The 25,765-nt window shown below is 42.1% G+C and overlaps 1 protein-coding gene and 1 long non-coding RNA gene across 8 annotated transcripts in view; one reads left to right on the forward strand and one right to left on the reverse strand.

The window, feature by feature from the left end:
• Positions 1–15,683, forward strand: part of LOC141425040 (uncharacterized) — a 203,374-nt gene extending 187,691 nt beyond the window's left edge. The window contains exons 2-3 of the long non-coding RNA XR_012450122.1: positions 13,861–14,057; positions 15,573–15,683. This is a non-coding gene — a long non-coding RNA (uncharacterized lncRNA). The remainder of the gene's footprint in view (positions 1–13,860; positions 14,058–15,572) is intronic.
• Positions 1–25,765, reverse strand: part of Fat3 (FAT atypical cadherin 3) — a 611,059-nt gene that overhangs the window by 219,846 nt on the left and 365,448 nt on the right. The gene's annotated exons all lie outside the window — the stretch shown is intronic.

Genomic DNA, 25,765 nt, shown 5'->3' on the forward strand with positions numbered 1-25,765 from the left:
TTGGAATATTCCAGAAATAAATAACTCTTAAGATTATTATATTGTGTATTATTTGTTATGATTAATTAATTTTGTACTGTTCCTAATTTATAAATTAAACGTTATCACAGGCATGTATGTATAGGAAAAAGCATAGTAAATATACAGCTTAGTACAATCCTTTGCTTCCAGCATCCTGCGGATAAGGGAAACTGTGGCATCAGGGCTAGTGTTTTCACACTAACCCCACTTTACAGTGAGGAAGCTGGAACTTACAGAGGCCCAGAATGCCCAGGGCTGAAAAGGGTTGGATCCTGAGCTCTGGCGCAGCTCAAAGGAATCATCACGCTGTTCTCTGTCTCCCACACTGTGTCTACTGATTGCACTTTGGTCGTTTGAAACTGGCCATGGGGGAATATTTGCACCAGGAAAACAAGCACGCTAACCAGGGCTTTTTTCCTTTTTGTGAGCATGCCACTGTCTAGGGCTACCTGATCCCAAAGCTTCTGTGCTCATGGACACACTCAACAAGTTAGGCATACACTTAGCTTAACTAAGGCTAAGTTAAATGTTAAAATATTTAACTTAATAAGTTGAATATTAAAATGCGGGTGATGTATAATGCTGATAGAAAGCAGAAGGACAGATGTGCAGGGAGACTAGATAAAGCACCGTCAGTAAATTCCCAGCACATGGGAAAGTCACCAGAAAGTCATGTTCTTGTAAAGCTGAAGGTATAGTTCATTGGTACCCACCACAGGCTGGAACAAATACCTATTGGGTTCAGCAGTATCCCTTGTTTGAATCCTCGCAGCCTCCTGGTAGCCAATAGGAGGAACAAACACCGCCATTCTAGTAGTGGAAAAGGTTTACACTCAATTCTTGCAGCAGAAAAGGACATTTTAATCAACTCCTAATAAGCCTGTTGACTAGTTCTTTAATGTCTGGTAGACTGATGCAACTACCTTCCCCATACACAGGGCTGAAGCTGAGAACCAAGCAGTCTCTTGTTTGTTTGTTTTGGTTTTGGGGGTCAAACTTGGAGCCTAAGCACATGCTTTACCACTGAGCTCTACCCCAAGGCCCCCAGTAATTTTTGTGGAGGGAGCTTCACTTCTTAATCTATTCACTACAGAAGTAAAGTGAAAAAAGAGACAGAACAGTGAAAGAAGGGGAAAGGTGGTACACACACACACACACACACACACACACACAATACACACACACACATATAATGGTTCATACATATGTTTGAAAAACTGCTTGCTGAAGTGAGTGTTCAACAAATCCTTTCTGAAGACATGAGAAAAGGGTTTGACTTATGATTTCAATGAGATTGCTAAACATTTAAGATCTAGATCTGGTACCAAAACTTTTGGAAGACATACCAAGCTGGCTTTCGTGGGATACAAGCTCCATTTTCCTCCTAGAATCCCGTGTTACCTTGCAATGTGTATAGCCCATCTAGGTGAGAGGTTAAAAAGCACCCAACCAAGAAGGCAATTCCTGTTATGTAATTCTGGAGAGAATCTCTCCAGAACATGGTGACAGACACCCAGGACATGAAAAGGACATAAGTCCTCAACAACAGATGGAAGAAAAAAAATGAGCCCAAGAAGAAGACAGCCAATTTCAGGAGAATTCTAGATCTCTGTGTTCACCTTGCCGTTGGTTTTTCCTTCAGACAAACCAGCATTCAACGGGATGTCTGGGACACATTTGCAGATAAAGTGCAAGCAATTCTTTAAGTCATAAAACCCTAAGACAAGCATCAAAGGTTGATTTTTATGGCCCTCTGTAGAGCCTTGCTTGCTGTAAAATACTATCCTAGGGTAGTATAGCTGTGGGCTTCTATTTTAAGATTCATAACTCCACACAAGTTTAATGGAAATCAATAGACCCAAGAATCTTATATGCTTTGTAATTAGTGAGAAGTGTCGGTCTTCATTAGGATCCAGGGTGAGGCCTGTTTCATCATCTCTCCAGACAATTTCCACACGCTAGATATGAAAGACAAATATCACCATTTATGCCTCACTGGGCAAGTACATGAGATGGAAGTAGAAAGACAAATGGAGGCAAGGGGACTCTGAACAGGACTGCAGAGGAAATGGATGGAAACAGAAGGGAAAACAGAAGAAGGGCCAGACATTGCTCTGTCCTGCAGGAAGTTACCCAAGGGTACAGCTTCCCCAGGTGCTCCCTGGGGGTACTTTAGACTGTGGTGTTTTCAGAGGGCTCATTTACATGTGTATCTTCATGCCTGCTATGAGTCCCTGGCAAAAAAAAATGGGCTCCATATTTCAAATTGAATTTCTGCAGATCATTCACTTGGGTTCAGGCCCCACAGGGAGCAGACTGGATGTCAGTATACAGGTATCAGCAGCTGTGGGCTGTAAATGAAGCGGGGTGGGCAGAAGAAAAACCTGAATTACAGCAGAAGCCTGACCTGATGCTCTAGGATGAGTTCCAGAGCTGGAAGGACCCTGTGGTTGTCCCACCTTGAGGGAGACAGGTTTCTGTGGACAAAAAGATGTGACTTGGAGAGGGCACTTGAAGGCTATTCCTAGAGGTGGAGTCATCTGGCAGTCATCAGCCTCCAGCACCCCCAGAAATAGGAAGAGTGGGTGATCCAACATGAAGGGGCCTAAGCAGGATCCCTCAGAATCTACCTCAGTCCCAGGTAGGGACAGTCAAAGGTGCCAATCCTATTAAAGTGCTTTGTCTGACTTTAGTGGTGTTAGTGACTGCGGCTACACCCAAGTTACCACCTTCATGCTCCTCTGCAGAAAGTCAGGCCTCCAAACCAACATGGCAACTTGATCTACCTGTTATCTGCTTTCCAGAAAGAACTCTGCCATCTTCACTACTCCCTTCAACTGACACCTTTGCTAGAGTAGAGACAGACTGGTCAAAGCTTCCGAATGAAGAAAAAACACCTTGGACTCCTAAACTCCCTGCTCTTGGCCACTCTGCTCTTCCTGGGGCAAGGCCAGGAAAATTCCTATTGAAATTTCCACTCAGACTATGCTATTCCTAAGAGGGGAATGTGCTCTACCAAAATGTAGGCATCCTAACGAAATAAGACCAGGCAGACTTTTTCACAGGTGAACATACAGTATGAGAGCAAGAGCACATTTCATTTTGCAACCTGTTCTGTATGTAACATTTGTTAAGAAGCCCTGTTTATACTGGAACAGTCTATGTCTCCCAACAAACATGAAGCAAATCCCTGCTATTTCCTGTTCTTTATTTAGTGGGGCAAAGGGATCAAGGTCCAGAAATGTCATGGGGGGAAAACAGCTTATTTGATAGGCTTCTGGTTGATAAGAAGCCAAAATGTTGTCTCCCCAACTGAATGCTAAGCTCACTGGAGTACAAAATGAATCATACTGACCCTGACATCTTCCAGAACCCCTCATTGGGCCCTCAGTGGTATAAGACTGAAAAAGTGCTTTAAGAAGTCTGACCTATTTCCTGTGCGAGGAATCAATTTAGAAGAAAATAGCCACTTTCTTGGCTATTTTGAGAAAGTACATACTGCATCAGTTTGCAATTCTATGTCATATTGACATAGTAGTTTTAAATTAGGACAAACCTTTGGATTCTAGCTTCCAGGACTCAGTCATGTGTCCACAACTCACTGTGTTCACATTATTTTTATCAATGACCTCATTTGATATCCATTCCTCAGATTTGCTACTTGTATGTCCTCCTGCCCATGTATACTGAGCTAAACTTTTTCAATACAGATGTACTTTATTTTTTCATAATTTTTTTATTTTTTCTAGCACAGTAAGTGCTCAACATGTATCTGCTCAGCTGATCCTGTGGAGAGTCTCTGGGGTAGCTTAAATCAGGAAATTCAACCAATGGAAGAGCAAGATAGAAAGTATTAATGTGTTAGGATCAAGGGAAAGGAGAAGTTGCAAAATACCAGCCATAATTACTTGTGTTTCAAATTTGGGGATGAGCTTCCCAGAAGCCAGTGGAAAAAAGGAACTAGAACATTTTCTAGTTCTTATCAGAAAAAAAGTCAATAGGAAAAAGAAAATACGAATTGTCCTAGTTCTTGTCAGAAAGAAGAGTATGGGACAGATCTAACATGGCTATATGTAGCATGATTCTGAAGGTTAACTCTCACAAGTGATTCTATAAAGAGGGTGTGATTAGCATTTCACAGAAAATGAAGTTGGCAGTGGTGTGTGTTGTTTCCTATAGTGTGTGGCCATGCCATTTTATTCCTAACATACTGCTTCTGAAGGAAATGTTATCAGTGGTGAAAATGGCTTCACGCTTATAACTCAAGCAAAGCATTCCTTCTTTGGGAGCTCTCTTCCATGATCTCAGTGCAAGACTCATTCCTGGCCTCTGCATGCCTCCTTCATCATGTTGATTCTCTTAGCCTGCGTTCACGTGACAGTTATGTCTATGGAACTTACATTCATGTGCTCGGTAGTGTGCCTTTCCCTTCAACTAAATACTGTGGTAGATTAATGAAAGAAAAGGTTAGTTACCTCCCCCCCCGCCCCCCGCCCCCAGCCAAAGTAAATCTGGGCTGGCTAAAGGCAGGTGCTCTGGTCACTAGGCCCAGCTCCTCCTGGCTTTCTGTTCTTCCCTGTCATGAGCGAGGCCTATGAGGAAGCAGCTTGCCCACCAGCTACACACACCACCTGACCTCCATCAGTGCCGCACAGAAAAAACAAGCGTCAGCTAATTCCAGCCCAATTTTGAGATCTAAGGAAATGTTGGAGTTTTAAAGACATCACATTTTGAGATGGTTGGTTACGTAGCAGTAGCTAGCAAGTAGATCTCATGAGCATCCAGAGGGCAAAATCATGTGGTTTTACTTCATTTACTCATTCTCCTCAATAAATAAATGGCTGTGGAAGATGTTCCAGGTACCAAGCTGTGTTGTAGGAGCTGGAGGTAAAAATAAACGAATGAGACAGAATCTCTACTCTTGTTAATCTGACACGCTAGTCAGGGAGGCAGTCAACAAAGTGAAAACAAATAGTGTGACTTCCGCAATAGCCAAATTGCCAGGCATGGTGCTAACTATGGAAAGTGACTAATGAAGGTTTTTTGTATTCATGGTATAGCTAAAACTGTCATTCTCAATTTAACTTACAAAAAACTGAACAAAGCAAAAAAAAAAAAAAACCAAATAAGCACACAAAACAAACAAAAAACTTAAGTGAATCCAAGCACTAGGAACACTGACTTACTAACAAGACAAGTCAGATAAACCAGGGAAGTTATAAACAACACATTTCTGGGACAGTAAGTGTAATGAGAAGATGATACTTACTTAGTTCTCAAAAAGCAATGTCTTCTTTGCCTGTGGATTTGTAAAACATTTATTAGGAAAAAGGGGGCAAACCCCCAACTTTTCAGAAATGTAGGTTATTCCCTAACCAGCTTATTGCTCCATAAAATGTCAACATCAAAACAATATAGAAAAAATAATTACAGACAGTGTTAGTGTTGTAAGCTGATAAGGACCAGATGGTCTTTTGTATTTATGGTTTTCCTTGTGCATACAAATGCTTTGGGGATCTAATTAGCCTTCTACAAAACTCAAACTGGGTAATTACTATCATTATCCCCTTTTCAAATAAATCTGAAGTCTAAACTGCAATTATGTTTTTTATCTTACATTTGGTATTCACACATTTCAAGAATTGTTCTTTGCCAGCTACTCAGAAAACTTCTGAACATGGACTGAAGTAAATAACATGCAGAGATTATGAAAAAACAAAACATTCAAAAAGTAGCTCCCTCTGTTAGGGGAAGTGCTGACAACCACTGAAGTCTTCCACCTCTGTCACACCGTCACTCCAATCAAGAAGAAAGTCCCTGCTCTCTGAGACTTCATATTTTCACTTATGCTGTACACAGCAAAAGGGAAGAATTTCTACATGGAGACACAAGCACTCATGCATGTGAGAGAAAGGATTGTCTGGGAGATGCGATGTGTCAGCCATTTCAATTAACTTCTGACTCTGCCCCCACAGTGCAGTACCTGGGCTGGCGATGAGCAGTAAAAAGGTAACAGTGCGCATAACAAGCCTGGTATGTCATCTTTATGGGGTTTTTGGCCTCAGGACAGTGGAGTCGCATGGTAACAACATCTCTGTACTGCAAAGGGAAGGGACGTAATCATGTGCGACAGTGAACTCCTAATAGAGAAGTCATCAAAATCCGTCTCCAGTGAGAAGTATGCGTGAGAAGAGGCTTTTGGAAGCAATCATTTTATTTTAGACACAAGACCAAGGATTAGAGTTGTCAGGGACACATGTGACTTCCATGGCAGGGCAGAAGCTAGACAGTGACAGGTATCAGAAACTACCTTTTCAGTGGCATCTCCCAGTGAGGTGGCCAAGAATGTTCAGAATGTTTAATTGACATCTCAAAATTTGCCATCTTGGTTACTGATCCAGGGGGGCAAAATCTGAACATAGTTCACAGAGGAAGAATTCAGATTGATGAACCAGAACTGAGGGGGTGTTTGGCTCTGGGGAGGCACTCTTCCTACAGAGAGATGCTGTACATCAGTATAGACTCAGAGGTGACCTGTGGCCTCCCTGGCAGAGGGATGGCACTGGGGCTGCATGTCTGCCCTTAACCCCAAAGATGGCCCTGGGCTGCCTGGCAGGCAGCAGCACAGGCACCCAGGCATTGAAAGCTGGCTGTACAGTCAGAACTTTGTCCTCTCTGTGATGGCAGTCACCTCACAGTGTACTGGAAAGAATCTTGAAGACATGCATCCATACTTCCAGTCACTCTAAAAATATTTACAAAGCATCTTCATAGCGCAGTGTACTGTGCGAAGCAGTCCATGTCAACAAAGTATTGCCCTACAAACATCATCAGGTTACAATTATAAAGGGCCTTAGGGACCCTAGCCAATGCAGTACTGGAGTCAAAGTGCTTAGAGTCTGCAGCACTGTGAACGCACACAGCCAAGTTTGTGTCCTAGGCTTGCATGGCAGCCTTGGGTAGTCACAGGGAGTGATAAGGACTGGGGAGATGGTAATACAAGGGATGGTCTCCATCTATCTCTAGTGTGCGCATCTCCTTGTAATCAACTTAATACCTGAATGGCCACGCTTGTAGTTTACAGTGCATCTTTCTCCTCAGTACCTCTCTGCAGGAAGCATGGCAGTGGTATTATCCCAGCTTCACACGCACACCAGATGGATCAGAAACATTAAAGGACTTTTCCTAAAGTATACAGCAGGTAAGAAGTCTAAACAGGATTCACACAAAGGTTTTCTCAATCCATGAAGTATTCAGACAAACCTCCCCACTGCCTGACTGGAGTGCTGCTAAAGTCTTTCAGACAAAGTTTGAGTGCCAGGACAACTACTGCAGAGCTGAGCAACCTGTTTGGCCACTTATACTGCTTGGCATCTCAACTGCCTCTGCTTCTGAGGGTGCAGGTCTAAAGGGGAGAGGAATTTGAATCAGGGCAGGATCAGGGTAACTACAATTTGATGAAGCAGAAAAAGTAAAGGTTTTTAGTTAGCAGCCCAAGTTCAAACCTCAGCCTGACCCAGATGAATTTCATTAAGTAACCTAAGCACTTTGGGACTTGGCTTCATCAAAGGTAATTGTTTCTGTGGGTGTGAAGTAATTGAGAGAAAAACAAAAGTACCCTGAGTCTGAAATCGTGCATTGCGCATCGCTGTTCACCTGCCCACCTCTCAGGATTACTATGAGGACTGAATGAGGCATCCTAGACAAGCACAAGTGTGATGCCTGGACAGAGGAGGAGTAGCTCTGTCCCTGTCTCCATTGGCCCCTCCTGTGAGTTTTGTTGTGTTCTGGAAAGGAGTTTCCATTGTGGGGATGGCCAGCATGCTAGCAATCTAGGGTCAGTCTGGTTGCTGCCTACACATTAGAAGGAGGGCAGAGGGAAGCACCAGTCCTGACATGGTCTGCTGTCTCCCAAGAGTGAGGGACAAGAAGCCAGGTCTCAGGGCTCTCCAGAAATGCTCAGACATCCTCAAGTATGCCATCGTGCTTCACAATCTGTCTTGTGTAATGATGTAAATAGAAGGGGCAAAGTCACAGCAGCCATTTGTGCATTATCACAAGAATTTTTTGTTGATTTAAATACAGCCTGAATTCTCTGGTTAGGATGAAATCCAAAGAACCTTCCAATATCCACTCAGAAGAATGGGCTTCCTGCCAGTCCAATGGCTGTGTGGGGTCCAGAACGTAATTGAAATGACAGTCCAGTCCTGCACAGGAGGCTGAAACATCAAATTGTATCAGCTCTCTGTCCTGATGCTGACAGACCCTGCCAACTTGCTGGGCTCTGATGATGACAACCCAAAGGGAGGATGGTCCTTGCTCCCTCACGAGGGCGTCCCTGAATCAGGGCACTTAGGAACCCAAGAGCAGGCCCTGGTGAAGATGGGCAAGAGCGTGAAGCTCAAAGGGCAGGAGTTTCCCTGCGCACCACGGCTGTCTTTGGATTGGTGCCTCAGGCTTGGCAAAGGCACATCACGGGATGATTCACTGGCCCTTCTTCCTATTTGTATGTCTGATGACCTACCATAGCTGTCCCCACAGGGGGATGCAGACATGTGGTCCTGCATGGATAGGTGGCTTTCATAAGAATTCACTCTTTATCAAAGAGCTCCTATAAGTATATTTTGTGATGTCCTTTTAATCTTATTTATACAGGTCTCAGCATTTCAGTGTACTTGCTATGTGAACATAAATTTTCAGCTAACTAGCAACTATTTTTTGTTTCTTTGTGTTTTAATTTAGAGTAATAAAACCTCAATTCTAAATATAACATACATGGCATAGTAATAAAATGACTCTTATATGTGTGAAGGTGGTTAAATGGTGGCTCCTCAGAAAGATGAACCTGTGAATGTGACCTCATCTGGGAAAAGTGTCTTTGGCAATGTAATTGGATTAAGATCTTAAGATGAGATCATCCTGGATCATGTGGGTGGGCTCTAAATCCAAGGAAAGGTGTCTGTGTGAGAGAGAGGTGAGTGGAGGGTGAGGAGGGATTTGGAACACTGGAGAGAAAGCCATCTGAAGACAGAGGCAGAGACAAACAAGCCATGAAACCACCAGAAATTAGAGGAGACAAGGAAGGCTTCTGCCTAGAGTCTTCAGAGAGAGCAAGGTGCTGCCGAAAGATGGATAATGGATTTTAGATTTTTGGTTTCCAGAACTAGAAGCTAATACGGTATGTATATAATGTGTAGGTGCCTAAGTTATATATTATGAATACTTAAATAATAGAACATATATATATATATATATATATATATATATATGCCTATATGTACACATAGGGAGCAAGTGAGAGAATGAGTGCCCAGTATATGGTGAATGTTTCTCTCTTTTTTTTTTATCATGTGGGCTCTAAATTCCTTCATCATCCCAGGTTGTACTATGAACCCAAAACCACACTCAACATTATTGAGTTGCATGTTGCATGACTGGCCAACTGCAGTAAATACCTGTGCCTCTCAGGGAGGGTGTGACCACACAGCAGCCCATGAAATGCAAATTGAGTAGAAATAAACAATACAGGGCTCTCTTTTACTCAGAAAGCATCATTAAACACTCGACAAAGTTGGACTACCTGAAAGACTTTGTGCTAACTGCATTAGTGAAATACATATTCAAAGGAGAAGGTGCTCAATATTTGACAGCATGAAACTCACGGTAATGGTTCATTTAAACATTTTATGAGGTGTTCTTATTTTTATGCACGTGCATCTGTGCTGCTGATAACGATAAGTAAGCGGATGATGGACATAATTAATAATTACTGAACACTTAACTGTAGTTCAGGCACAAGACCGAGCCATTTATGCGTGTTACCTTATTTAACAAGTCCATATAGAACCCCTCTGAGAAACGTATCTTTAGTCCTAACAACTTGTTTGCCAAGGTGAAGTAAATCACCCAAGCTGCTGGTTCTTATAACGAGCGCAGTGATAAGCCTCTGCCCCAGCTGCTGGGCGCCAAAGCCTGACTCCATACAGAGCATAGCAGGCCTGGAGCCAGGCAGTACCTAAAATTTGTTGTGGGATTCTCTTGTGTCCTCATAATTAGTTAGAAGACCCTGTCATGGCCTCTCTAAAGTCCCTGGCCCAATATAATTGAAGGAAATGGAAGACCCTCCCTCCAATACCAAGAAAATCCCAGTACTGAAATAAAGACTGCTATGATCCGGAAGGCATTAGGACAAAGCGTAGGATTTGAACCGGGAGAGTTGAGGCAGGAGGGTGCTTCAGGGAGAAGAATATGAAGGTGCATTTAGGAACTTAGCCTGGTATTGTCCACAGAAGCCTTTAACACCACGTTCATGAGACTGAATGAAGCCCCTCTCTTTCCTGTAAGTGATCCAAAAAACTAGATTAAATTCTAGAGAGCACACTGGAAAAGTGGGTAAGTGTGAGTGAGATCTGCACAGTCCTTAAGACTAAAGTGGTAGTTCTTGGCAGCAGACTACCAGGAAATAAACCAGTTTGTGAAGGACTAAAACTCACAACACATTCTGAACTGGAAGCCCCTCAGAGCCCCTTAAGCTCACCACCCTCTCTGGTGGAGTAGACGCCTGACCATTCCTGCTGCAGGGTGATTTCTATGTTCAGACAGAGTGCGCAGGCCAGATGATTCAGGAACCTTGGAGGGAGGGAGGTGGGGAGTTGCTATATATTCACAACCACATTGCAAGTGCTATTTGTAGTGAACCATGGGACCTCGATGCCCCCTGGGTTACAGAGAGGTCCCCAGACAATATGCATGGTCATCCTAGTACTATTTTGTAGACTTGGAGGAAGCAAGACCAATTGCTTGGCAATCTAAGGAAAATGGGAGATAGCACTGAAGGTAGTTCTTGGGAATCTTTCTCTAGACCCAGAGCTTCATAGACCCTAAGTGGGTATTAAAATCACTATCCCCACCTCCTCACCCCTCATGCAATCATGGATGCAGATATTAGGGAAGCGCCAGATGGGTGATTCCTGCACAGAAGGGGATTCAGTCTGGAAAGCAGCCTGACTTAATCCATCTGTGTCTGTGCCTCCAGCTATTAGCATTAATATGCTTATAATATTATCATAACTGGTTAAAATGTTAACCTGGAGACGTGTGCACACGGGGAGTAAGTGTGCCGATTATGCTGTGGGCAGAGGATCTGCAGCTTTCCTGTAAGAAAGAGCTATGTCAGACTGGTGGGGCTCTAAGAAGTTAATTATGATCAATGAACAAGTACTATGATGGCTAGAAACACAATTAATATCAACACCAGACCAATCCTTACTGGGTTTCTTTAAAGAACATTAAAGTTTCAGAAGAAGCGATTAACAAGTATTAGAAATTAGGTGTGCTCTGCATAGTTGGTCAGGTTTCACTTATTCCTTCACGAATACAACCCCAAAAAGCAAAATTCACATAGGAACATCTTCAGAGCTTCTGAAAACTGTCACTGGAGCTGATATTTGCTGAGAAGTTTCAATTCAACTGCAAAATCCACTGTGGTTGCAAACATGTAGAAAGTGGAAAGAACCACATTTCAGAACTTATATTCTTTTAAAAGTAAAGCTGAACATTGCTTTCTCCTTTTATAGTATTTGGACTCCAAAAGCTCAAATTTATGAACAATATAGCTTAATTCACTTAGAGATAAAGGAAAATCAGAGAGATACTGTGCAAACCGACAACCACAGGCCAGGCATAGTGGCTGACACCTGTAATCCCAGTTACTTGGGAGGCAGAGATTGAAGGATCATGGTTTGATACCAGCCGCAAAGAGTTAACAAGATCCCATCTCAACAAACATATCTGTAATCCTGGCTGTGTGAGAGTCAAAGGAGGATGGCAGTCTGAGGCCACCAGATCCTATCTGAAAAATAACTAAAGTGAGAAGAGCCATCAGCGTGGCTCCAGTGGTAGAGCTTTTGCTTAACAGGTACAAGACCCTTAGTTCAAACTCCAATACTTCAAGAAAGAGAGAGAGAGAGAGAGAGAGAGAGAGAGAGAGAGAGAGAGAGAGAGAAAAGAGAAAACAAAAATAAAACCAGAAAGCAACAATCACAATGGAGCACACTTGAGGTCAGAGCTAGGTCTAGCTGATGTGGAAACAGGAGTAAGGAATGCCCAAGAACAAGGCCCTAACAGGCCCCTCCCTGAGTACTACACGGAGGTCAAGACTGAGTTGGACACTATGGAAAGATTCATGAAGTCAGGGCTGGACACACTTGCACACACCTGCCTGTTTACTCTCTCTGTTATTTATTGTATCTTAGTCTGCAAACTGTCATCCTATCACCCAGCCCAGTGAGTGAGGACCTCGCAACTTTTTTGGAAGGATTTCCCAGAGCTCTGTTTATTGCAAAGTGAAGTCAATGCAAGCCAGCTGGTGAGTCACAATTCCACTGCCTCGGTCCACCCCAGGGTGTAGACCAAACACCACATGACGTGGACTCCGAGCGGCCGTAGTACTTGGCACCTGGACGAAGGGTGTGTAGTGCAGTAAGGTAAAAATGGTGCTATTCAAGCAACATGCAGACGTTTCCCAGAGATCAAATTTGTTTCAGGAGCTCCATACGCCTGACCTTCTAGTTCATTTACTGTAAGACAGAAGCCCCATATAAAATGAGGCAATAGCATTACCACAACCTGATAGAGTCAGAATCCTTTCTGCAGTACAGGAAAGGTGCGGGAGTCAGCAAGGAAGGACAACCTCATTATTCACAGCTGCACTGCTCTTATTCTCTTGGGAGATTTTCATAAGCACATAGAGACAAATGCTGGTGAACGCCTCCAGCTCTTAAGCTATGCTCACCTCAGCTTATGGGTGCCTCGGCTACCTGGTGGAAATGAAAGTTGTGTTGCTCTTTGCCAGGCCCTGCTCTGAGGAAGGTGTTTGCAACTTCTGTGCTATTAATGATACAGATATGCTAGCTATTATCCTTCTTTGCAATGATTCATTGCAAAAATGAGAAAGAAATTTCACTTAATCTGTTCAGCAAGAGAAGAGGCGGGTTACATAGTCTTTATTTTGTTGTTATTGAGACAAATAGTGTAAAAAATAGGACTCATCTTTTCTAGCCATTATCTCTTCTCCACCATATTTCTCCTAAGGCAACAGAATAATAGGTCTGGACAGCTCTAAACCAGGTCTGGAGCTCTGAGAAGAGAGCGTAGCACGAAGTCCAGTGTTTTCCTCAACCCACCACTCACCCTCACCCTAACACAGCTGACAGGCCTTGAGGGCTGTCAGCTTCACAAGGGAGGGACTTGTCTCACTCTGTGTGTCTCTGTAGCCCCCTTTTCACTTTGCTCCAGGCCTTCACAGCAGGATCCTGGGCCTGAGTATATTTACTCAGTAAAGGCTTGTTTGTCCACAACTGACCCTTGGGATGTTGGCCATCCAAAATGGGTGAGCTGGAAGAGGATGGAGGAACAGTTCCGAGAAGGTGAATGGTTTGGCACAGGCTGTTGCAGTGAGGGCCAAACATCCAAAAAGAGTGAGGATATAGGACCATCACCCTACTCATGGGTATACTGACGATTGTAACTTAATATCACTTGGGATTTGCATTAAGGTATTTGAAGAGTAGAGTGGCTGAGGCTAGTAATGGAAAAGGCCCAGCTAGGTGGTTGTCACTTTTTTGGGGGCAGAAACAGGCTCACTGAGCAATCTCATTTGTACCCCTCCCCTAAACACAGAGGAGATGGGAGGCCTGGACCAGAACAAGCACAATCTTTATTAAGTCCAAATTGTGCCACTAAATAGGAAGCTGAAGAGCTGGTATGGAGCTCCTCCATCTTACTATTATTTTTGTAACACATTGATTTCTCTTTTATTGTTATATCTTTGTTTCTCAGAGACTAGTAAATGCCACAGGAGGTTCCCCAGAGCAGCTAAATCTCCCAGCCCAAGAATTAAAAGATCTAATTTGTCTGAAATTGACCTAAACCTTTCAAGACATGCTTGTCCCTGATGCAGAAAGTCCTTTGAGAGGATGCAAGAAAGGAATTTCAATTTCTGAAGAACTCTGACCAGAATATGGATTAGGGACAAGGTAATGACAAGTCTCTGATTTAGAGCAAGTCTCTGGTATAATTTAGCCTCAGCTTCTTCCTCTGCCCAGTCACATATCATAACCAAAGTCAAAGAATGGCTTTCTACCGTTGACAAATAGAGGGCCCTATAGGAAGTGCTCACATCTATTTCTATTACTGAACACCCAATGACCCAATATGCTTTTCCTACAGAAATGATAGCCACTTCATACTGAAATAGTTATTTTGAGTTGTAAGACAGAACACTTTTCTCCTATGCTTTCATCTTCTCTTAACAGAAAAGACTGCAAGTATTTAAGTCACTTCAGTTACATCAAAAGAGAATAATCAGTTTCTGTTCAGTGCTAGCTGAGTTAAATAGCAGCTCTGTTTCCAGAAAGATAATAATGTCAAAAATTAGAGAGAAAACAGCAGGCATTCTGGGGAATTTCACTGCTGAACAAATGGCTGAAAGGTGCTTCATAGTTAATTTAAATAATTTTTTTCTAAATTACACCCTGAGTTGAAGCCTAAGAACTCTTTTTCTCTGTATATAATTAAAACATAATGCTGAAGGCCTCATCAGACAGTTATTCCTGGTATTTTAATAATAAAGTAGAGTGCCCTCATCATATGGTTTATTATTATATTTGAATGTGCTATAGACTAAATCAATTCCAGTGGAAAACTGTGGCATGCAGTAAAGCCCTACTGCAAGAGGAAAACTCTTGTATGGAATGTATTCTCAACATCAGCCACATGAAGATGTCATCCTGCTAATTTTGTCTAAATGTTCTGCATAAGGGTGGGTCAGAATAAGGAGGAACAAAACTTTAAGCAGCATAGTTGCTCATGAAAGCACAGACCTGTGGTGATGGAGGCACAAACACAGGAGCAGTACAAGAGGGGCCCAAGAGCTGCCGTAACAAAGGACCACAGGTAGATCGCCTAAGCAAGGGGAAATTATTTTCTCACAATTTGGAGCTGGAAATCTGGTCGAGGTACCAGTGTGGCTGGTTTCTGAGCAGGACCCTCTGTATGCATTGTAGATGACCTCCTCCTTGTTATTTCTCACATGGCCGCTCCTTGGTGTTCACAAATGGGGCTTGGAGAGAGAGGGAAAGGGAGAGATGGAGAGCTCCATCGTCTCTTCTTACGACCCTACTAGATCAGTGCTCAGTGTTCCACCCTATGACCTCACGTAACCTTAATTACTCCCTTGGAGGCCTCATCGCCACATACTGTCAAATGGGTGTCATGGTTTAGCACATGCATGGGGGGCACTAACATTCAGCCCATACACTGCTCATCTCATTCTTGCACTGTACTCCTCTATTCCTGCCCCGGGAACCTGCCAGAGCCTGCCCCTTAGAGGACGTCATTATCTCTGCTTGCTGGAGGCCTACAGGATGCTCTGTGTTGTACTCTCCAGAGTAGAGAAACAGTAATTACGGTTTAAGGATGAGGAAATGAAAGTCAAAAGAACGAAAATTGTTGAGATCTCTGATTTTCTGACTCTGTCCTTGGCTGTCTAGGGCTGCGGTAGCAAGAAGATGGCACTCATCACAGTCTTCTGCCAAGAGTGGAGAGAGAGGCCTTGCTGCCTTGAAGTAAGGACTGCAAAGTGTACACACCGCCATCACTGCGGGCTCACGTGTCTGTCTCGGTTTTAGCATGAGCTCTCTGAGAAAGGAACTGTTCAGTAACGTTTACGTTCACTGCACTTAGCACAGCACTCAGTATATAGAGTCAAGACATGTATGACTCTAGAATTAGTGACACCACATGCTGGCAACCAACTCAAATGCATCAAGTTTACTTTCTCTGTTAACCACACCCATTGAAGATCACTTGGGGAAAACACCACGGGAAAGACATTCAATAGTGGTCAGACTCATTTATGAAGTGATCTGTTCCTCTTTCCATCCTTTATCTCTGGGGTTAGTGAGCAGCAGAAAGAGCAAGAGCCTGCCAGACATGAACCTGGCGGATTATATGTAAAGCAGATTTCAATGCTACCCATCCTTCTGTCCAAACTCTTTGGTCTTCTTCCTCTGTCAGTCTTCCAAATCTGAGGATTTAAGCATGAATGACACACTGTGGATTTATTCAACTGTCATTGGGCTCCCACTCAACCATTGACTTTTGTAGAGTTCAGAGGACATTATTCTCATTTTTTAGGATGATTGCAAACAAAAGAAAGTTCTTAAAATCACTGCCGACAACTTACTTAGCTTACGTTGGCCTAGAAGACATGACCATCGAATGTACTGTTATCTAGAAGCATCCATCGGATAAGAAATAGTGTCTGAGCTTATGTGGAACTCCTTATATTAAGGCCAGGAAAGCTCTCTCTTTTACTTTGGATCATATACCAAAGTCAGCGCACAATAGAGACGCCTGCACACCCATGGTTACCACCGTGCTATTCACAATAACCATGCTATTGAAACTGCTATTCAGAGTTGAATGGTTTTTCTTAAATGTGGTATATACACACAGTGGAGTATTATTTGTCTATCAGGATTGAAATTATGTCACTGCAGATAAATGGATGGAACTGGAGATCATCATAGTAAGCAAAATAAGCCAGGCTCAAAAAGACAGATGCAGCATTTTTTTCTCTCACATGTGGGATCTAGATCTGAAAAAAGGATGACATGAACATAAATGAGGGACTATTTGGGGGAAGACAACAGGAAGTGGAGAAAAGGGGAGTAGAATATGACTGGATTATATTAAATGCATATATAAGGTCATAATGAGAACTATTTTAATGAAATCTGTAAGAAAGTTAGAAAAGGGGGGGAGGTGAGGAATAGATGATAAAAAGAGTAATATAGGGGTGAATATGATTGAAATATATTATATGCATGCATGGAATATCACAACAAAACCCCTCACTTTGTACAATTAATATACAGTAATAAAATAATTTTATAAAAATGTTTTTATAAAAAGAACTACTGATGGATGACAAAGGGTTAAAATGCCATTAATTTTAGTCCTCTTATAAGTGAAAAGTTCCTTTTGTTTGCAAAACTACCTATGTATAAGTAAACAGAGTTGGTGACCTCTAGGCCACCCAGGTGTGTCATAAAGCATCAAAGAATGAAAGAATATGAATAACCAGGAGCATAGGATTTATCAATGAACATAGGAAAATGCAAAACCAAGACTTCAGTTAATTATTGTTAACAAAGGTAGCCATACAAGATGAGGAGAAATGTGAGCGAATCCACATAGGTGGCTATGTCCCATGGAATATGAGACATTTTGTCAAAGACAGTGACAGTACCTGCTCACTGGTCCCATGGGTTTCTCCAAAGTCTCAGAGATGAAGAAACATTCTTCCTTTCTGACCTAGGCCCTCATAGGGTTAACCTCCAGTATGCATTCATGATGAATGTGGAAGAACAAATTTATGGACGAGAAGGGGAAATGCCAGGAATACTTTTCTGCCTCCAGGTGAAAGTGCATCACATGGAGCTTCTCTTATGGCACTGGTTGGGGGTGTGGCCTGCAGGCCTTTGCACAGGGTCTTATTGTGTTTGCTTTTCCAACCTCTCTCTTCTCCTGTGCTGTTGAGCTAGACATTGCCTGAGGAGTCCTTACTTCATCCCTACAGAATAAGTGATGCCCGACCTGCAGGAGCACTCAGGATTGAGCAAAACGATCCCTTTTGGAGCTGTTTTGGGGAGTAATTATGCAGTTTTTGTTTCAGATCATCCCCTTGCCTTAACCTGCCTGCCTCTTGGCCACTTGCCTCTCATTAGTGCCTTTCATGAAAGCTCACTGGAAAGCAAGAGGATGTGAAATTCAAGTGACTGCCAGTTTGATGGCAGCAAAAGATAAAAAATATACTTAGGGACTCAAGATTTTTGTATCATCTGTACATTGAAATTTTCCATACCATGCCCAGTGCTCATTAGCATAGACAGGTCTTATTAGAATGGCTACACACACTACACAGTAGGTTATGCAGCACCCTGTGCCCCAGTCCTCACATGTGCTCTATGCTGATGCTCCCTTCATAAACTGCAAGGGTAATCCTAGAAGCTGTAAATGTAAACATAGGCTTTCAAATGTCAGCTACCACCCTGGGCTATATTAATTAGCACTTATTTACATGGATATATTTCCTCCAGGAAACTATAAATGCTTTTTATATATAAGGCATATATAAGGCAACTACCTGCTGAGGGATCAGAAGAACTAGCGAGTTTTACAAGGAGAGACACAGAGTTGCAGGGAAGTTCAGTGGTTTCGTGAGTCAGAGAGGACAGCCATTACCAGTTCTCCCAATGCACTGGCTGACTGGACAAGCACTTGTTGCATGTGCGTGCACGGAATGCTAAGGCTAAAAAGAATGGCAGTGTTGAATTTCTCAAGGACATTTTCTTGCAGTAAATATCCCTACTTTGTGATCTGACAGAGAAATCAGAGAGACTCAGTGAGGTAACTGCCACAGCAACCCTCTGTGACAGAGATGAGCCAAACCACACTGATGTCTGCCTGTCATTCACTACTAATCTGAATAGGTCAGGGGAGAATATACAAGTCTGAATCACTCTTTGTAAAGTTGGGCTCTGCAGCAATGAAAGTAAAGGAATGTCAGTTTTAAATGAAATGGCCAGCTCTCTCTCAGTGTGAGGGAAAAATTTCAGTTGAACTAGTTTAGTGCTGAAGACCTGAAGGAGGGAAATAAGTTGAAAAATTCTACACTTAATATCACCACCAATCGGGTTCCTGGTAATTCAGGTTTTGAATACTCTTGCCATAAATCTCATCACTTTGTATGTTTGATCTGTAAGTAAGAACTTCCAAAGAAGCTGTGTGCTGAATGCCTCATGCTTTCATTTATCTATCTGTATTGATCACCTGCCAGGCATTCAGCTAGATGCTGAGAATACAGTATGAAGAAGTCATATTTTCTAACCTCATGGAGCTAACCATCCAATAAGGGGCAGCCAGAACATAAATTACTGCCAGATATCTGGGAGAAAATATTAGAACACTGTCTCAAGGGGTGATAAATGTCTGAAACTGGGACACAAGAGATAAAACATATTCAAGAAATATTTAAGAGAAAAATTGAAAGATTTTGGTAATGTCAGAAGAAAATTAGACAAGGGTGGATTTGAGTTTTTAGCTTGGTTGACAGTGGGACCTTTGCTAGGTGGTAGAAGGTTTAGTGAGGAAGACAAGGGGTCCAGTTTTGTATAGGCTGAGCCTGAAGAGTTTACAGGACACATATAAACCTTCAGATAAGTCTCTGAATCTGTGGCTCAGGTAAGTGACTGCCAAAGTTGCAGGTACATGTGGGTGCCATGGTAGCTAAGCCATAACAAAGGACAAAATTGCTCAGAATTTGTACTCAGAGAGCACAATAATGGATTCCAAAAATGGAATCCACAAAAGACCCCAAGAAAGAAGTATCAAAGAAGTCATGGGATGACTGGAAAGCACAATTGCTTAGGAGTCCAGGGGCGGAAAGTTCCCAAGTGGAGGTCAGCAGCCAGGCCTTACATTTGACAGTTAGGGAGGGCCATGGTGTGCCGGTGAAACCATTTTAAGCCACGCTGAAGGGCTGGTGAGTGGATGGGAAGAAAGGGAATCGGAAGCAATGAGTACTGATGAATGTTCCACTGCCTGTTGGTTCACCAGAATCTCCCAGGGAGTTGCTAAAAAGTAGAGATCTGGGCCATGTTCTGAATCTTCTGAGGGAAATCCCCACCTAAATGTGACTTTCTGTTTGGCATGCTCCTCTGGTGATGTTAGTGTACAGATTGCATGGGAGCAGTAGATTGTTCTTTTGATACCTAATAGAAAATGGAATGACAGTGATGAGGCAGGAGTGTGATTTAGATGGGGATGAGAAGTAGATACTGGATGGGATAAACTCAGCCATATTTGTAGGTTGGTGTTAGAGAGGGGGAAGGAAAATATCATGGTGCCAGGAGAGAAAAGACCAAAGATCTTGTGAATGTTAACTACTTAGTACAAAGAACTCAATGAAATGCCAGCACCCTCTCCTTTCCTTTTCCCTTCAGCAGAATAAAATTTCTAGCTTAGTTATGAGTGATCAGATTTACCCACTATTATTGTATCTCGCTTCACTTCCAGTCACACTTATTAATAAAATGATCAGTTTGTAGGGCAAGATCTGGGTGCATGCTACAATTAATTAGCACAGTTACAAAGCGCTTCAGATTTAGGTGGTATCTTAAGCAGGAACAGTTATCCTACATCATCCTTCATCTTGTCACTATTTTAATCCTGAATGATTGAGAATCCAGGCTGTCTTAGAGCATAAAAGTCCACTAACTTAAGTAAAGAAAGTCTGATGCATGTTTTCTTTCACAAAGTCTGTGATAGAACCATTTCAAAGCAATTCAGCTATGTGTGTGCACATGAGTGTGTGTGCATGAATGTGTGTGTGTGTGTGTGTGTGTCCACAGACACGTGCATGAACCCTTTTCATTTCAGATCCAGCTGCTAAGTCACCACCTTAAATAACACCTCCATACACATGATATCATAATAGTCTCCACAGCAACTGGGAATGACATTGCAAACCTGTCTGGGGTTAAATGGTAAGGTTAAGCAAGAAGACAAGAGTAGACGATCTCCTAAGCAACAAATGCGCTTTCCCCATGGAAACACCACTTGGTAGAAAAGAAAAGGAAACACAGATAATAGACATAGGTACACAATAGTTCCTAAATATAGCATTTCACTAAGCACTCTGTCAATTGCAATTTAAAAACCATTCAACCTATGAGAATAATCACTGGAAGAAAAGCTTCCTCTGGGTTAATGCTTCAAGAAGGGAGAGGTATTTTTTTTAAAGTCAGACATCACATATCACAGCTGCTCATAAAAGAGGGCAAATGTGAATGAGCAAGATATTAGAAGGCTTTTAGATTTGATCCACTTTAAAAAACACCAAAGAACAGAAGTCAAACTTAATAAACTAGATAAATTATGTGTGGGTAATTAACACTCTACAAATTCCCTTATGAAGAGAGTCAAGCTTGGAAATAGAAAGCTCCCCTAGTGAAGATAAGATAAAATTTACATTCTAAGAGTTAAACAACAAATTTAGGGAATATTTGCTAAACTCAACAGTGTGTCAGTGTATACATGCATTACTCAGCACCATAGGCTCCATCTTTGATCACCCACTTCAGATGATATGATATGCCCTGGGCATCCAGAATCTGAATTATCCCATATCATAATCCGGTGAGGCGATTGTATTGTCCTGAGTGTCAAATGACAAAATGGTGGCAGGGGGAGATAAACATTCCCCAAGTCACACAGCAGGTGTCAAGCTATGACTCAGACCTCCCTCCTGACTCCAAAGCCTCATGTTTTGTTCACTGAGATCTGTCACCTCTGTGTACAGCCTTGATCACTTACAAAGATGCTCTTACTGTGCCTTTTCCTACAATCCTTCATGATTAATGTCAACTTATCCTTGTAATGTTGTCCCCTTATTTATCAATGGCAAGCACATTTTGCTCTCTACATTATAATCATCAACTCAGTGGAAGGGGAGATGTCAAGAGAACCCATCTGGGTATCTCATTTTATTGCTAAGGAAATCACAGACCAAAAGGAGTAAATTCCTGTCATAGAAGTGAGACTAGAATCACAGTCTCCCCATTGCTTCTCAAACCACAGTCTCTCCCCACATTATACGCCTATTACCTATCATTTGTTATTTATTATTAATAAATTGCCTTCCTAAGTGGGAAACTCAGTCCCTTATCTTTTCCTCTCTTTCTGCCTCCCATCCAACTATAAATTCCAGGAGATTCAGAAGTCAATTATATTATAAAAATTTAAATATCAGGGAACACTTTAATTAAAGACTTCCTCCAATTCTATGAACTGTTATAAAAGAAGACCTTCAGAGGAAGCAGTGGTCTCTTCTATCCTTTCCCAGCCCATCATAAAGTCATCCCTCCTGAGGTCACATTTTTATCTTTTCTGATGCAACAAAATCACCTGTGAATCAAGCCAGTGACCTTATTTGCTCACTCAGGGCCACTGAAATTGCTGCTCTGTGTCTTCCTTACTAATCACTATATAAAGAAGTCTCTCTCTTATTAATCTGTGACAAACACTCATTAATGTTAACACGAACTACCCACATATCAAATAAGACCCCAATGATTCGACAACATTAAATTTTCTTTGAAGGCCTTTAGAAAGTAAGACATCCATGGATTACTCATCATGACAAATGGGGATCTGCAGGCTGGTTAAAATTCACAGAGGATGATTACGCCTATCCCCACAATATTGCCGCTTCATTTTAAAATTCACTTTTTCCCCCTCTGCCTTTCACTGGTTGAATTAAAAGTGTAGTTTACTAGGATGCAGGGCATTGGAGATGTTTGATGGCAGAGCAAGTGCCACACATAGGTGCTGAGAAGTGAAATAGCAGGTTTCATGAGGGCAGGTCCAGTGGAGTGGAGGATATCCACCCCAACAGTCTGGGACAGCCCATCCAACCCCAGGCTTCTCCTAACTCTGTTGGTGAAAAGAGAAAATCCAAATGTCTTCACAATCATGCCGATTCCTCATGAAAACTCTTCATTTCCCTGTCAGCACAGAGTTCTAACTACTCCTTCAATCATTCTAGCAATATTTTGAGGTCTTCTGGGATATAATAACTGGCCCCCCAAAGAACCCATGCAGCATCCAAACCAGAAGCCATTGAGTCATTTTATAAATAAACTCACGAAGAAAAGCATCAGGTTCTTTTTGTTTCTTTTTTGAAGAACAACAAAACTAGGATATGCAAATTTAAAGTCCCTTTTTTCTTTATCTCACACAACATTTCAGCTCAGCTAGAAAGCAATGCATTATATTTATGTTTGGATTGCTTTGCCCTAAAAAGTCTTAGGTTGATATTTCTCCAAATTTTCTGATTAAATCAGGATTAAGTCAGGTTACCAAATTAAATCCCAACTTTGTAAACTATTATTGTCTTTCTTTAAAATTAACTCTCAGTAATAATTATTCAGGCAAATATAATTCCAACGTCTTTTTAAATTAGGGAGAAAAACAAGCTTGGATACATCCAAAGTCAGGCTTTGGGGCTACTCCAGGGACTAAAATAAAAGGAGTTTTCCACGGTACCACTTGGTCATCTTCCAAACCTCAGGCATCGTCCAGCTAATGCTCCATTAGAATGTCATTTGTTTGCTTCACTTCAAAGCTCTGGCTACTTTCTTGCATTTTTCTGAAAACAAGAAGTTATCTGTAGAAATCATTTTGTCAGGCAATTTGGCAAGTCACTTAAAATACTCATCAATTTCAGTACTTTAATTAAAACCAGGAAGTCCTCTGTCCAATATGATTCTCCTGTCTGGGTGAGCTCACAATTCATCTCTGCCTTCAACAGGCCCTGCTATTTCAAGGTGACAAAAGAGAGGTGCCTCAGGCCTGGGGTAGCTATGTGTGTCTCAGGATTTGGCTGGTGTTGATGATTTTGTTTTTTAAAAAAATTGAAGGACAGATACATGGTTTTCTGACCTGGGACTTGACAAGTTACTTATCCTATCTCGCCCCATAGAGCCAGAGCCAATGACAACTTTGGGGAAAATAAAGAGTCATCAGTGTAGCGTCTGAGTACATTTTGCTGATAAATCTGACAGCAAGATCTAAAGGCCTTCTGAGCCACAGGTCTGAGTTTTTTGGGGGCTCTCACTGACAACACGATTGTGGAGAGCTACTAGAGGCTGGTTCTGCTGGCCTCAGGTGTCATTCTTAGCAATGACAGGTACTATCTTGGGGGGAGGAGACAGTTGAAAGATGGATTAATGTCATCCAAGCAGAAAGTCTTCAATTCCATAGGCTCTGACAGCCTGTGCATAAGCTGGACAACCCGGAGTTTCTCTACAGAGTCAGCCCCTTAGGTACTGTCAGAAGGCAAAAGAACAAAGCAAGATAAACACAGAGACAAAAGAGCTCACAGACATAATATAAAAGTCACAAAAGCAAGCAGTCTGTGCAGCCATAATACCAGCACAGTTAAGAAAACTGCACGATGAATCCAGTTTCAACCTCTTCCCCTGCATCCATCAAACTTCTTAAGTTCTCTGTCTCAGCCCCACAAACCACCAAGAGTTGAATTGTATCCTATTGGGAGAAAAGATATTTACAGAGATTATCAAATTAAAATGAAGTCATCAGGATTGCCCCAAATGTAATTAAACTAGTGTTCTTGAAACAAGGGAGAAATTTGAATACAGAGGCACAAGCATAGGGAGGAAAGACGGTGCAAAGAGACAAAAGGAGATGACGGTCATGTTCCATCCAAGGACAGAGGTCTTGAACAAGTCCTTGCCTCACAGCCCTCGGTAAGAACAATATCACCAAAACATTCATTTGAGGTTTATAGCCTCCAAAGAAGTGGGACAATAAATCTCTGCTGTTGAACTCACTCAATTTGCAGTACTTTTTATACTAGCTCTTGCAAGCTAAAATACTAAGGTCAACAGTGACATTTCCTCTTTTAATCTAGACCAAACACTGGATGGTCTCCATTTAGCTCTCCGTATCCCAACACTAGACTTTAGCTCGGGCCACCATTGTCTTTCACCCGGTTTACTACACAAGGTTCTTGAATTTTGCCACCTCCCAATTCTCAGGGCTGCCATGGGGATCCTTCTGTATAATTTCTCTGTTTCTAAACATGCAGTGTAGCTCCGCTGACCTTGCAGTGGATGTCCTAAGCAAGGCCTCTCAGGAGCTGACTAGGTCATCTTCTCCGAGATGTTTCTTTCATTGATCTCTTCTTCAAATCCTTAGTTCCAGCCTCACCTGGTTGCCTAAATCTATCAAACGCCTCGCATTTCTGTGTTCCTGTTCCTCCCTCTGCATGGGAATATCTTTCCCCTTGTCCAGCTGGCAAAATACTGTACGATCACAGCCAGGTGTCATCCCCCTCAGTTCTCTGGGAAGCTTTCCCTGACCTCATAGGGCTTGGTTCTCTTCCGAACACCTCTCATGCTATGTGTTCATGGCTCTGTCAAAGCTTGCTGGATTTCATTGCGATAGTCTCCTGCCTGTAAGCTTCTGGCGACAGGGGCCTGGTTTGTCTTTGAACCTTTGCTGTGTTTTTGTATCTAGGACAGTAATGGGCACACACTAAGTGTTTCCAAAATATCTGTTGCAAAGGGTGGAAAGTTTTAATATTTAAAAGCAAGCAATACAAATTCTACAATATTATAAATGTTAGAATTTAAAAAGAACCACAACGTCCCGTCTTTTTTCTCACGGTTTAGCATCCTTTCGAATGTAGTAAATAAGAAATTATCTTGCTCTCATGCAACGGAATATGCCATATTTCTGCTTTCTTTAGGTTCATATAGCAAAAAAAAAAAAAAAAGAATTCATATATCCTCTGCTTATCTATCTGCTTTAAGACAAGGTCTTCAAATTAATTTTACGCAATTTTTTTTCAGTACTGGGGTTTGCACTCAGGGCAGGTAGGTGCTCTTCCACTTAACTCACACCTCCATTTTTTTTTTATTGTCATACTGAGAGGTACATTGTGACATTTAAACTAATTCTTACAGTATATCATAGTTGAATTCATCCCCTCCATCATTCCCTTTGTATCCCCTCCCCTCATTCCTGTTTCATTTTTCCATTTTCATACATTTGTGTACAATATTCGCACCATATTCACCCTCTTCCACCCTCT

This window comes from Castor canadensis, chromosome 1, assembly GCF_047511655.1.
Source record: "Castor canadensis chromosome 1, mCasCan1.hap1v2, whole genome shotgun sequence".
In the NCBI taxonomy this organism is placed as follows: domain Eukaryota; kingdom Metazoa; phylum Chordata; class Mammalia; order Rodentia; family Castoridae; genus Castor; species Castor canadensis.